Here is a 12366-nt window from a genome sequence, read left to right on the forward strand (position 1 = left end):
TAAAAATATTTTAGATATTTTAAAACTCGCTAAAGCGACCCAGGCGAATTCATATAAGGTGATAGCGGCAGCGCAAAAACACTTCGCTTCTATGAATTCGCCTTGACAGCGACAGTAAATTTTAGAAAAAAAGAATAAAAAAATAAAAATTTAGAAATCCGAAAATTAATTTTTTCATTTTCGAAATTTTTCTGTTCACAGTGCAATTTAAAAAAAAAAACTAACGAGAAAAATTTCCAAAATGACCGCATAAACTTTAAAATTAAATAAAAACCCCAAGACGGAGATCAAAAAACTTTAACTAAAAAAACATACAGCAATCCACAAAGCTCCGTAGATACTAAACACCACCAAAATCACGCGCGCAACAAATTTGCCGTCGGCAAAAATGCAAGCAACGAAAATGCGCACCCCCTTCGCCATCCAGGAGATACTCGGCTTGGGTGTGGGTACGGCAGCTGCTGCGGCCGCAGTCAACTACCAGCAGGCGCAGCAGCTAAGCCAGCAGCAGCAGCAGCACCAAGCGCAACAACAACAGCAACAGCTAGTGCTGCCACTACAACAAAACCAACAGCAGCAGCAGCAACAACAACAACAACAACCACTACAATTACAACAACACTCACCTACTTCACAATCTCAGCAGCAGCAGCAGCTACAGCAGCGGCATAACAGCACCGCCTCAACCTGTTCCACACCTCCCCCCGCCACCACTACACCCACCCCAACCGATTGCAATAATGCACCGCTTTCACCCGCCTCCTCACATGGACGACCAACACGTGATTCACGTTCCATTTCGCCCGATGTGACGCGCCTCTCAGCGGCAGCAGCTGCTGCGGCCGCTACAGCACACTGCCAGCTGCCTATTTTCAATCCAGCAAACTTTTACGCTGCAGCCGGCTATGCTGAGCATGCGGGCCAGCTGAATGCGGCACATCATCATCACATGACGACGCTGGCAGCTGCTGCGTACTTGCGTGGCTTTTTGCCGCCGGGCTTTAGTACGCCGCATGAGTTTCGCGGACACTTTCAGCAGCATTTTGGCAGCCAATTTGCGGGTGAGTGAATTTTTTTCTTTTAAATTACATTTTTATGGTTTATAATTTCTACAAGAGGAAAAAATATATAGAGAAGATAGTTAAAATACATTTAATAGAACTAGCTTAAGTTATGGCTCACTTGAAATCTTTCTAGATTAGGGATCGTCTCTCTCTACAAAAATCCATAAGAAACTTGTTTCGCAGTAATTTAAAGAGGAGAACGAAAAACTTTCTGCAATGGATAACTTTTTGTCTGCATAGTAAAATGTAGAAGTTTCTGCTTCCGGCATTGGAGGGGTTGAGCTCAAAACTACCTCTGTTCTTCAGCTCATGAACTAAGTTAGGTTGGGTAGACGGTGTTCTTCCGTCATGGATTTACCAGTTGATGTTCTGAACACGAAGTTTTTGAAAACCTCGTCCATTTCTTCGAAGGGTTGAACAACCGAGACACTGTTTCTCTTGAAAGGCTATCTGGTTTCAGCATAGGATGGATATAATTTTATGAGCCTCTGTGCCCAACTGGTAAATCCGTGACGGGAAAACACTGTCTACCCCAACCTAACTTAGTTCATTTCGATATAAGCTTTCCCAACCTAACCTAGACACATCCTGAGTGACGTGTTCACTTTGACTCATTCCATTAAATATTGCTGTGTCCGGGGACGCCACATAGAGAGTCGTTGATATGGCTCAGTGACGCCAGCGTGGTGCAACATTTCCATACAGTTCCCGATCTTATTATTCTAGATCCTATTGCCGTCAGTGCTGTTTGACTATCGTCAAGTTCTCTGGGAACCTAAAACTAAGTAAAAGACTAGCCACCCTTATTCTATAGCGTACATATCTGCTTTTAATAGAGTGCAATATTTCGGCTGACGACAGAACCGGTTGATCTGTAGGTCCTTCGAGTTGAGACCGGATCCGGTTCCTTGTTCCATCTTAGACCCATCAATGTGCTACTGGCAGTCCTGCATCACATTCTGTTCTAGTCAGGATCTGTCTAAATCATTCAACTTGCTGTTAATTGCTACTCTGGTCTGCGTTTGGCTTTGTTTTCCTAGAACTTGTTTCAGAGTCTTTACTCGTGCACTTGACCGCTTGTTCAGTATTTTCCAGGAAGCTCAAGAATTGAGAACAACTCCAGAAATGTCTCCCCTTTTGACAGTTTATGGTTTGAACCACTGCTAGGCCGTTGAGATACATGACCAGGATAGCCACATCATCTGTAGATGCAACAACCTTAATAGTTTTCATAGATAAAGGGCGCCAGAAATTCGTTGAGATGGAGGGCCTATAATAGGGAAGCTAAAATCGCACTCTATAGTATACCCGTGTGGTTTAGCTAAATCTTACAGTTCCAAGAGCTCCATCCATATTTCTCTGCTCAACATGACATCAATTCAGACAGGAAGTAGTCGAAAGATTCCGTTTTGCAGCAATCACCCCAGAGTGTTTAGATGGACTGCAGTTTAGTATTGCGATCTCCTTATAGCTTACCACCACTTCTATACTCCCAACAACTTGGTTCAAAGTTATCTCCACCGATCCAACCTTACAGTAATAATGTTGGGCATTGTTAAAATTTTCGGCAGTAACCCAGCATCGATGAGCTAGATGACAGTAGGCCGATGTACCTTTTCGTACATCTTAGGAGTAACGATGAGAAAGTTAGGTAAGTTAAGTTAAGGTGGCATTCGCAGATTTTAGGGACTCACTTAGAAAATTAGGAGATTATCCTTTGTTAACCACATTCTGGACGGCACCAAATACTTAATCGATAAAACGCCTCGAGCCGATTATGTAATTACAAATTTCCTAGACAATTCGTCAGCCATACAGTTGCCCTCAATGTCGCTGGGACCCGGAACCCAAATGAGTCTAATACAGAAGTATTCCGACGCAACTGAAAGAGAGAGACATTAGAGCGCACCTCCGACACACCTCCCTGATTGTCATCGCACTTCGGAGCAGTGACTCCACCGCCTCCTTAAGAGCAGCCATTTCCGTCTGAAATACACTGCAGCAGTCTATAAGCTTGAACTTAGTACTGATGAAAACTCTCTATAGAAGACCTCAACATCAACCCTGCCGTCCAGTTTCGATCCATCAGTGAAGAAGTTCACTGCGCTCCCTCTCCAGAAGATCCGCCCGGATCAATCCTCCCTTTAGGGAAAGTAGGCAGAGAAGAAGCTCCTGGGAGCTACTTTGGTGACGCAGTAATCCGTACGATAAGGAATAAAACCGCAGCCTCCTTTAACTCTAGTGGGCCCAGTCTTTAAGTCAGTCAACCAATCTGTTTCCCTAAGTCGAATTGCTGTTTACGCTACGCTAATTTTGCCTGCGACGTCAACAGGCACTACATTCAGAATTACGTTAAGTGCAAATGTGGGGATGGTCTGTAGTGCCCCACTAATACAATTTAAAGCCGCCAAATGGAAGAGTATTCTACATAAACCTCATCTTCAGTGAAAATTCCGTCGACTAGATAAACTCGCAATGAAGAGGTTATTTTTGTATCTAGAACCTAAATAGGCTACAGTTTCATAAAAACTATTGTCGTTCCGGTTATAAGGGACAAGAATATGTATGGACCTATGGATGTGGACAAAATTAATGTCTTCGGAAAAGCCAGCTATCAAGAATTTATCTTGAATACCAAACTCCTATGAAAGGGTGATCTGGAAGCGATCAGACTGCCGGCCACTGCAATACCCCGGACAGATTAATCATTACCCATTGCGAGGACGCTCATAATACATAGTACTGACCCTTTTGAAAGCGTTCAATAAGATCAATCCCACGTTCGATGCGTTCCCACGAGAGTCGTTAGTACGTAACCGAGACGAACAAGATTCATACCTCCCCAAGGTCTATAATTTCATCGTCATTTCCCAAAAACTCTTGGAGAATTTGTATGCTGCTACAACAACATCAATCATAGACAAAAATGAAGATATTTATTAATTCGTCCTTCTAAAGCGTTGGTCTAAGAATTATCTGAGTTTTCGACACTCATCGATGATCAAAGCTCAAAATCGAGGAGGTATAATCACGGAGCACGTTACAGCTGTCGAGCATGCTCTAAATCTCTCAACTGCCTGCACAACAATAGTGGTTTCTGAGCCGTGATTTCACTCGATGCCAACTTGGAGCAGAGGTATGCGGAGCAAACCCCTTGCGAGGTATTCTTCCACGGACGAGTAACGATTAAAATACTCCACCGATTTAGAACCCAGAGCTCTTGGTCGGGTAAAGCCCGAATCATTTCGGCCGGCTCCCGTTTTTTAATTATGTAGCCCCGATTAGACGCTGGAAACAAGTAAAATGCAGTGTGGAAAGCTACAGACTTGCCACAATACAGCACTCCGAACAGCTACAGGATGCCTCCTTCGTCCCCAGTAAGGGACTACAACATCATGCTTAGCAAGCAGTGAGCATCCGAACAGGTAATTGCTTGAGGCGGAACCTCACCCCAGGTACGTCAGAAGGTCTCTCTACGAACTGAAGGAGGTACAGACATGCAATAAACGACGTTCACCGTGAAACCGTGGCTAGGGTGGTGACCAACTCCCGTCCCGTGAATTTCGTCATCGTACTACAATCGCCACCTATTGCAGAGTAAATGCTTCAGCTGCCAAGACGGACTGGCTTTACTTTAGCTCAATTGCGGGCTGGATACTGTAGACCACAACATACCCAATATACACAAATATCCGGCAAATGTACGTCCCATAAATGACGCCAACCTCCTTTTCACATGCCCACTCAACTAACATCCCTCTTCCTGTGGTCCGACCGCTTCGAAATGGCACGTTTCCTGGACATTCCATTAGGTGAGCTTGACGACCAACGTTTAAAGTATTATCTAACTGTAGGCGGGGTATGAGCTTTACAGCGGCATGGGCATAGTGCAGCGAATTACATAAAATACAGCTGCTCCGCTGGTGTGGTCATGTCGTTCGAATGGACAGCGATGCTCTAGCTCTCAAAGTTCTTAACTCGGAACTCGCTTGTAGTAGCAGAGAAGAGGGAGGCTCCACTTCGAGAGACCAAGTGGAGAATAACTTGGCTTCACTTAGCGTCAGTTGGCACAGAAGAGGAACGACTGGCTTCGTTGAACTTGGACAGAATCGTTTAGGTAGGTACAGCGCCAATTAAGAAGAGGAAGAAGAAGAAGGCGGGGTTGAATAGCCGCTACAACAACGACTTTTGTTTAAAAATGAGATCTTCGCAAAAAAATCAACGGAAACCGCTTCAACAACCTGGACGAAGGAGGCCAAGCAGAACTACGGCATACGGGTCGATGATACATCATTACGGCTATACTATACTATATATAACCCTTAAATTTTTAAGGGTTGCCAGAGACAGCTTTCTCTGGTCTGCTGTTGTCAAATCGCTCGCCGGCAGCAAGACAAAGAAAAGTTGTACAGTTTGTTTCCTGTGATAGTAGCATAAAAGTGTGAATACCAACACTGTTTCTAAAAATTGTCACACGAGATGATCGCATCGTACACACTGTGCTCTATATTAGCTCTACACTGACATTGCTCAAGCATACTAATTTTGCCGAGTTAACCCCTCACTCTCTGCTCTTTCACATGCTTTTGAATGCCTACTCGTTCTCGAGAAAGCTGCAACGGTACAGAAGCTTGGAAATTTGCATAAGAGTACAAAGCAATAAGACGGAGGAAGAGGTTGGAAGGGGGCAACATGACCACAAGTGCAAACGCAGCTAATTAGAAATCTTAAAAGAAACTCTGCTGGTTCGTAGTAGGAGGAGAGGAGCAGACAGAGGTTAACCACTACACACACACAATCTCACACCTAGTAGGCGTGCAGCAATGTCTGGGGTACAATGCATGTAGATATGAGCATTGCGATACTGTTGCTGTTGTGTTAGCATATTTGTGGCATTTTTTCTACTCGACGCTCATCTTTCAAAACATTTTTTTTATTATTATTAGTGTTGTTGTTGTTGCTGTTGTGGTGGCAGGCACATAAGATCCATTGGGTGCACTTGAACGAAAGAAACTCAATGTCTATGTCTTTATGCAGCAAAAATGCATGCGGGCCCAAGCCTTTGCTTAGTAGATTCATCAGCTGAATAGTAAGTTCGCCTTTGAGGTTATTGTTGCTGGCTGCTGCTTTTGCTCTTAGAAGACACTGAAGTGGGCTAACTTAGAGAAAACCACAACAATAAAAACAATAGCGAAAGTGCAACGCAGAAAAACAACAGCAAAAACAAAAAAATTTGATGCGCAGCAAAAATAATAAAAAATTGTTAGCTGCAGCTGCAACATAGGAAAAAGTGGAAAAAGAAGCAATGCCAGCAGCAGCGGCAGACGCCAAAAAGTTCGCATATAATTTTGAGATACTCATACAAAGCACAAAAGCAGCTTATGAATACTCGTAAGTGAGATCCTATGAATATGAGCTGAAGCAGAAAAGGCACATAGTAGGTGGCTGGAAAGAAACGAAAAAAAAAAAATATACGCAAATAACAAAAATTGTTACGTACAGATGTACTTGCATTGTTTATTTTATACATATTTTTGTGCATAGAGACTTTGCTTGTGGGTGTTTGTGCTATTGGCGTATGCAGCCAGCCAAGTGGTAATGACGCTGGCGTGGCTTGGTGTGAGCAGTGCCTCTCTAATAAGCCTCATACATTGTGCATACTTGAGTCGCATTTTGTAGGCGTGAAATTGTTTGGAAGAGTATACTTGTGTCGAAATTTATGAATATTTTGTTTAGTCGAAACTCGTTACAGAGGAAGCATGCATATGGACGCATCAAAACGAGTCGATTAGTTTGTACTTATGTACTTAAAAATGTCTGCTCTGGTTAAAAAAAAAAACTTGGGCCGGGATACCACGCGCGACTTAGAATGAAACTTCTATATTCTATAGCATATGAATAAATTATTTTAGCCTTAACACTTTACTTAAGCTTAATCTTGGTCGTAATCTAAATTTAAATCTTAATCTTAATCTTATTCAGAATTTTCATCCTAAACAAAAATTTTAGTCTTAGTCTTAATCTTAATCCGAATCTGAATCTAACCTTAATCGTAATATTAATGTTAATCTTAATCGTAATATCAATCTAAACCCTTATCTTAACATTAATTTTAATCTTAATATTAATCCTAAACTTAACTTTACCTTTAATTTTAATCTAAATCTTAGTCTTAATCTTAATCTTAGTCTTAACCTCAACTTTAATCTTATTCTTTATCTTATTCATTATCTAATATAAATCTTAGTTTTAATCTTAGTCTTAATCATAAACTTAATCTTAATCTTAATCTCAATAAAAATTTTAGTCTTGATATTAACACTAATTTAATCTTGATCTAAATCAACATCTTAGTTTTAATCTTAATCTTTATCTTAACGTTTATTCAAATTTTCATATTAATCTTATTCTCTACCTTAATCTTAAGCTTAACTTTAATCTTAATCTGGGTCTTAATCTCAGTATCAATCTTAATCTTAATCTTAATATCAATCTTAGTCTAAATCTTAATCTTAGCCTTAATCTTTACCGTTGTCTTCATATTAATCTTTACCTTTACCTTTATCTTAAAAGAGTTGCAATTCAAAAATTTCAAGCAAATAATCAAAGAACTGAAAATATGGCCTTAATTATGTCTGTAGACTTTCACTAGTAAAGACCAGGCCAAGTTCTTTACTAGGCTGTGCTACAGTTTCTGGGTTCGTCAGAAAAAGAGTTGGTTTCATCCAAGCAATACCCTTCTTCTCACTGGAGTTAGCTTTTAGGTGATCGGTCTCAAGCCCGGCGCACGCTCTGCTTCAATACGATCAGCTTCCCCGACACCTGAGACCACACCTGCACGACTGGAGAACAAACGCAGCGCAGGGAAAACATCATCCTAAGTGGTCGACCGCCACTCATCAATATTGAAGCAGCAGAACCGCCGAAAGAGACCAGATCGTTCCCACGACAGTCGGGTCTACGTAACCGGAACGAGGACTGTCACTCCAGCATCACTACCCAAAAACTTTTTTGGGAATTTGGGTACTGTTACAACAAAAACTACAACACACAACTCAGTGGTGGGTGGTACCACAGGCTCAGGAGCCACCTATCTCGGCTGAACTCGAAAGTGGCAAACATCTTCCAAGCATGGGAGCAATATCCATACAACACCCAACGCCTCATCGCAAGCCCCTCCACCTCAACGACTCTGGCACTGGAATCACTGTTGACTTCTACGTAACCGGCTTCCTCGGCCTCAGGTCGGTAGAGTAATAGGAAGAAAAAGATGGCTCATGACGAAAACCCAGGGGGTTCAGCACTGATGCTGCGATACGGACAAACACTTGAAAGTACAGATCCGATATTTGGAAAGCTATCTGGATTGCATTAAGAGCTTTGCAGGAGACGGAAAATATAAAACGAAGAGTTCTTTTCGCTAGCTCGCTCCTGCCTTTTGAACAAATGCCAAATCCGCTGATACTATTTAACTTTGCTAATATTCAAACCTTGTATTTTCGTCCTTCGGGACATATGTGCGCTAGCTACCAAGCCACTAATAACAGCCTTCCCATTAGCTCTTCTCAACATCATTCAACATCCGAGGAAAGAACTTACTAAATATTAGCTACTACATAAATACATACATATGTACATGGGTTGTTTCTGTTATGAGCTCGAATAGTTTTTCTCAAACTCATACAGTCGCATTTTTATCGTAAACCAATAGGGGTTTGCTAATTAAAAATACTGTCAAGTGCTTTAAAAATAAGCAACTTTTAAGATTTGAAAAAATGTTGTCAGCAAAGTGTGACTAATGCGTAGAGTGAGGACCGCCAGCCACTACCACCGCGCCTGCCATCAAGCGTCTAATTCCCAATAGCCTATCAGCTAGCTTACATATTCTCCGCCACACTGCTTATTAATCCATTCCATTTCGCTGACATGCGTCAGTTTGCCGCTAATTAAGCAAATTAATAACGTCGACATGTTGAGTAGAGATGTGGTACACACACACACACACACACAAATATACACATATGTAAATACGTTGAAGAATAAGTCCATAGCCAGCCGCCAGGTTGATAGATAGACAGATATTGGAAACTGTAGGACAGGTGGCAGGTCGCAGATAACCGCCTTAGCGGCGCACCTTGTCTCTTCAACCATACCAGCCCCAATGGGGAGGTTAATCAGCTATTTTTGCTACTAAAATTAACCCGAGTAGCGCTTGTTTTTTAGCTGCCTAATGCCGCGCCAATGCGTCAGCTGGGATTTTTTCCCTCAAATTAAGTGCATTTTTTTGTGCTTTCAAGCGCGCTAAAATTAACTACGTCGCTGCGTCAACTCTGTCTCTAGATACATATCTCAATTTCTCGCTTTTCCCAAATTACCTGCATTTTTTCGCTAACTTTAGCGATGAGTAAGCTTTTCGAAACAACAACTAACTATGCGAATAGTAAGTGGCGGTACAATGTCTTTACCTCTTGACGCTGTAGCCCTGCTGATGTTCAGCTGTTCAGAGAGGTGTGAAATGGTAATGTGTGAACTCATATGTGAAATAAGCATACAACGCTGGGTAATTTGGTAGGTTATGGCTGAAGCGACAGCGGAGGTGTTGAGTTGGCAGAAGGGAGGCGCCGCCGCCTAAACTTAGCGCAACTAAATGAGAAGCATGGAAAAATATTAATGTTTGCTCAAAAATATCAGCCATTTGGTAGCAAATATGGCGGCAGTTCCTGTGTGATGGTAGTTCCAGCTAATGAGTAAATTCTGAGTGCAACGCCCTCTGTAGGGAAAACGAAGTGAATTCGCTGAAATTTAGTGCGAAGCATTTTGATTTAAAATAGCTCCGAGAATAGCAAATGAAAAACATCAGCATTAAACCAATGTGTTAAAGTTTTCCTCGATTTATAGAGAGCTACTGTATTAGCGCTTCTAATCAAAGAAGTTTTTAGGGAGCTCTTGTCACCTCTAAGGCATCACAAGGGCTGGAAACACGCTACATGTAACGGTGATGATCAACGGCATTGATAGTATGTGCACGAAGTCAAGAACCACTGCAAAAAAGGTAATGCTATTGAGCTAGCTAAGCATTCTAACATTGATAATTCTCTTTGGTTTCATTCCCTATCTATCTAAATTTGGGTTGTGTTTGGCTGACGACAGCATAGCCAAAATGCATTAATTAGTAAGAAGGTTTTTCGTGGAGACCGTCTATCGGCCGGTTTGCAGTGGAGCTGAAACATAAACCAATTAGCGCGTGGACTTTGATCTTATTTTTCTTGGAACGACCCAATTGTTCGCTTTAGTTGTATTGTATTTATCGACGAATCTGCCGGTGGTGGCTATGGTGCAACGGACGACCTATTTTAGACTTCCCAAAGGTAATATCGCAGTATCTCAGTATTTATTATAGACTTAAGCTAGATAATGGCAGAGGTAATGGAGTGTAGTTTCCTTGCTATACTCGAGTTTACAGGCACAAAGACGGATATTGGAGACCGTTTTAACCGGAATTTCACTAATGCGTTAATGCTCTGTGATCGCGGCTACTAAACCGATAAAAAATAACTCTTCTTGGCCTACTAAGAAGGGTCTTTATTCTGGATTTGTATTACTTTTACCCATATTCCCAGTGTCGGAGTTCTTCACCTCTCTCCTCTTTTCGAAACCCTCTTTAAGAGTAAGAAGAAAACCTCCTACGACCGAATTGGGCAGGGATAGATAGATAGATTAAGTAGAGGTATGCACTGCGACCAAAGGATCTATTGTGCCCTCGACTGTTTAGAGTACCTCATCTAATCCCAGAGAACCCAGAAATTTAAGGAGATCTCCGGGGGTTAGCGTTTGTATAACTTTCTCACTAGGTGTCTCTCCCGTCTTCTCGCAACTGCCACGCATTCACTCAGTCACATCGCTGAACCGACATAGGTCGTTAGTCCAGATCCCCAACTTGTACAGATGACCTTTCAGTCTGCAGCGACCCGTCAGAAAACCTGTCAATATCCTTACCCTCTCTTTGGGGAGGTTTATTATTGCTCTATACCTTGTAAGGTTGTAACCCCCCAGTCGTTAGCCTGGCGTAGGCTTACCGTGTTACGCCAGTGCTGATTCCTTACTGTGTTCCTCTCCTTCGTGTGCTCTTCCTTGATTGTACTAGGACCAATCGCTATAAAGGGCTCAGGCCCTATGGGCGACGAGGCGGCTGCCGTCCTAGCTATTCGGTCCGCTCGTTGCCGACAACTCCTACGTGACCTGGCACCCAAGTTAATTATATGTCGTTGTACTCCGCCAGGGCGTTGAGCTTGTCAATACACTCAAGAACCAGAGAGGATTTGACCTCGAATGATGAAAGTGCCTTGGGTGCTGCCTGGCTGTCGCTCAATATCAAAATACTTTCATTACGATAGTTCCTACGCAGGTTAATCTGTGCACACAGACTAATGGCATAAACTTCCGCTTGAAAGATACTTGGGTATGCGCCCATGGGTGCCGAAAGCTTTAGCCTTGGCCAGTGGACGCCTGCCCCAATACCGTCGGGAGTTTTGGAGCCATCTGTATACCATTACATTGAGCTCGCTTGTATCTGCCTCTCCATAAAATAGGTGCTCCAAGTCGACTTGGTCAAAAGCACTACTTTGAATTTCCTGTCAAAGTTAACGAGTTTGGGCCCGTCGTCTCTGGGGAGCAATGGAATTTGGGACTAGGCTTGTCACTGTTCCTCGATGGTAAGATTTTACCTCTACCAAAGCCTTCTCTTTGGAAGTTTAACAGAATTCGCTTTGCTGCCTGTTCTATGGTAAAGTGCAGCGGCTCGAGCTCGAGAATCACCTCCAGCTCCGCCGTCGGGCATGTGCGCATTGCCCCCGTGATGCATACACACGCTAGACGTTGAAGCTTAGTGAGGGATTGTCTCACCGTTGCAAGGGTGGTTCTCGAGACCCACGCTACTGCCTCATAAGTAACTATTGGTCTAAATATCATGGTATACATCCATCTTAGGATCTTGGGACTTCCCTGTCAGGCGTTTGCATACTATTAGTGCCCTCGTGGTTTTGGATGTGATCGCGTCGGCATGCGTCTTCCACAGAAGTCTGGAATATAGTATTAATCTTAGGTACTTGACTTCGGTGGCGACGTTGATGGCGACCCCATGTAAAGTGATGGTCCTCATACCTGGGAGTGTTCTTCTTCTAGAAAAGGGGACGATAACGGTTTTGGAGGGGTTGATGCCCATGCTCAAGCACCAGCCTCTTGCTAGGTTTAGTCCCCTTTGAACTATATCACATAGAGTGCTCACGAACTTCCCTCTGGCAAT

At 42.8% G+C, this 12366-nt stretch overlaps 1 pseudogene; it reads left to right on the plus strand.

The window, feature by feature from the left end:
- The first annotated feature begins 319 nt into the window (after positions 1 to 319).
- LOC118748831 overlaps positions 320 to 12366 on the plus strand; it is a 73630-nt pseudogene continuing 61583 nt past the window's right edge.

Source organism: Rhagoletis pomonella, unplaced genomic scaffold (genome assembly GCF_013731165.1).
Source record: "Rhagoletis pomonella isolate Grant_MI unplaced genomic scaffold, Rhpom_1.0 Rhpom_scaffold_00013, whole genome shotgun sequence".
Classification (NCBI taxonomy): Eukaryota; Metazoa; Arthropoda; class Insecta; order Diptera; family Tephritidae; genus Rhagoletis; species Rhagoletis pomonella.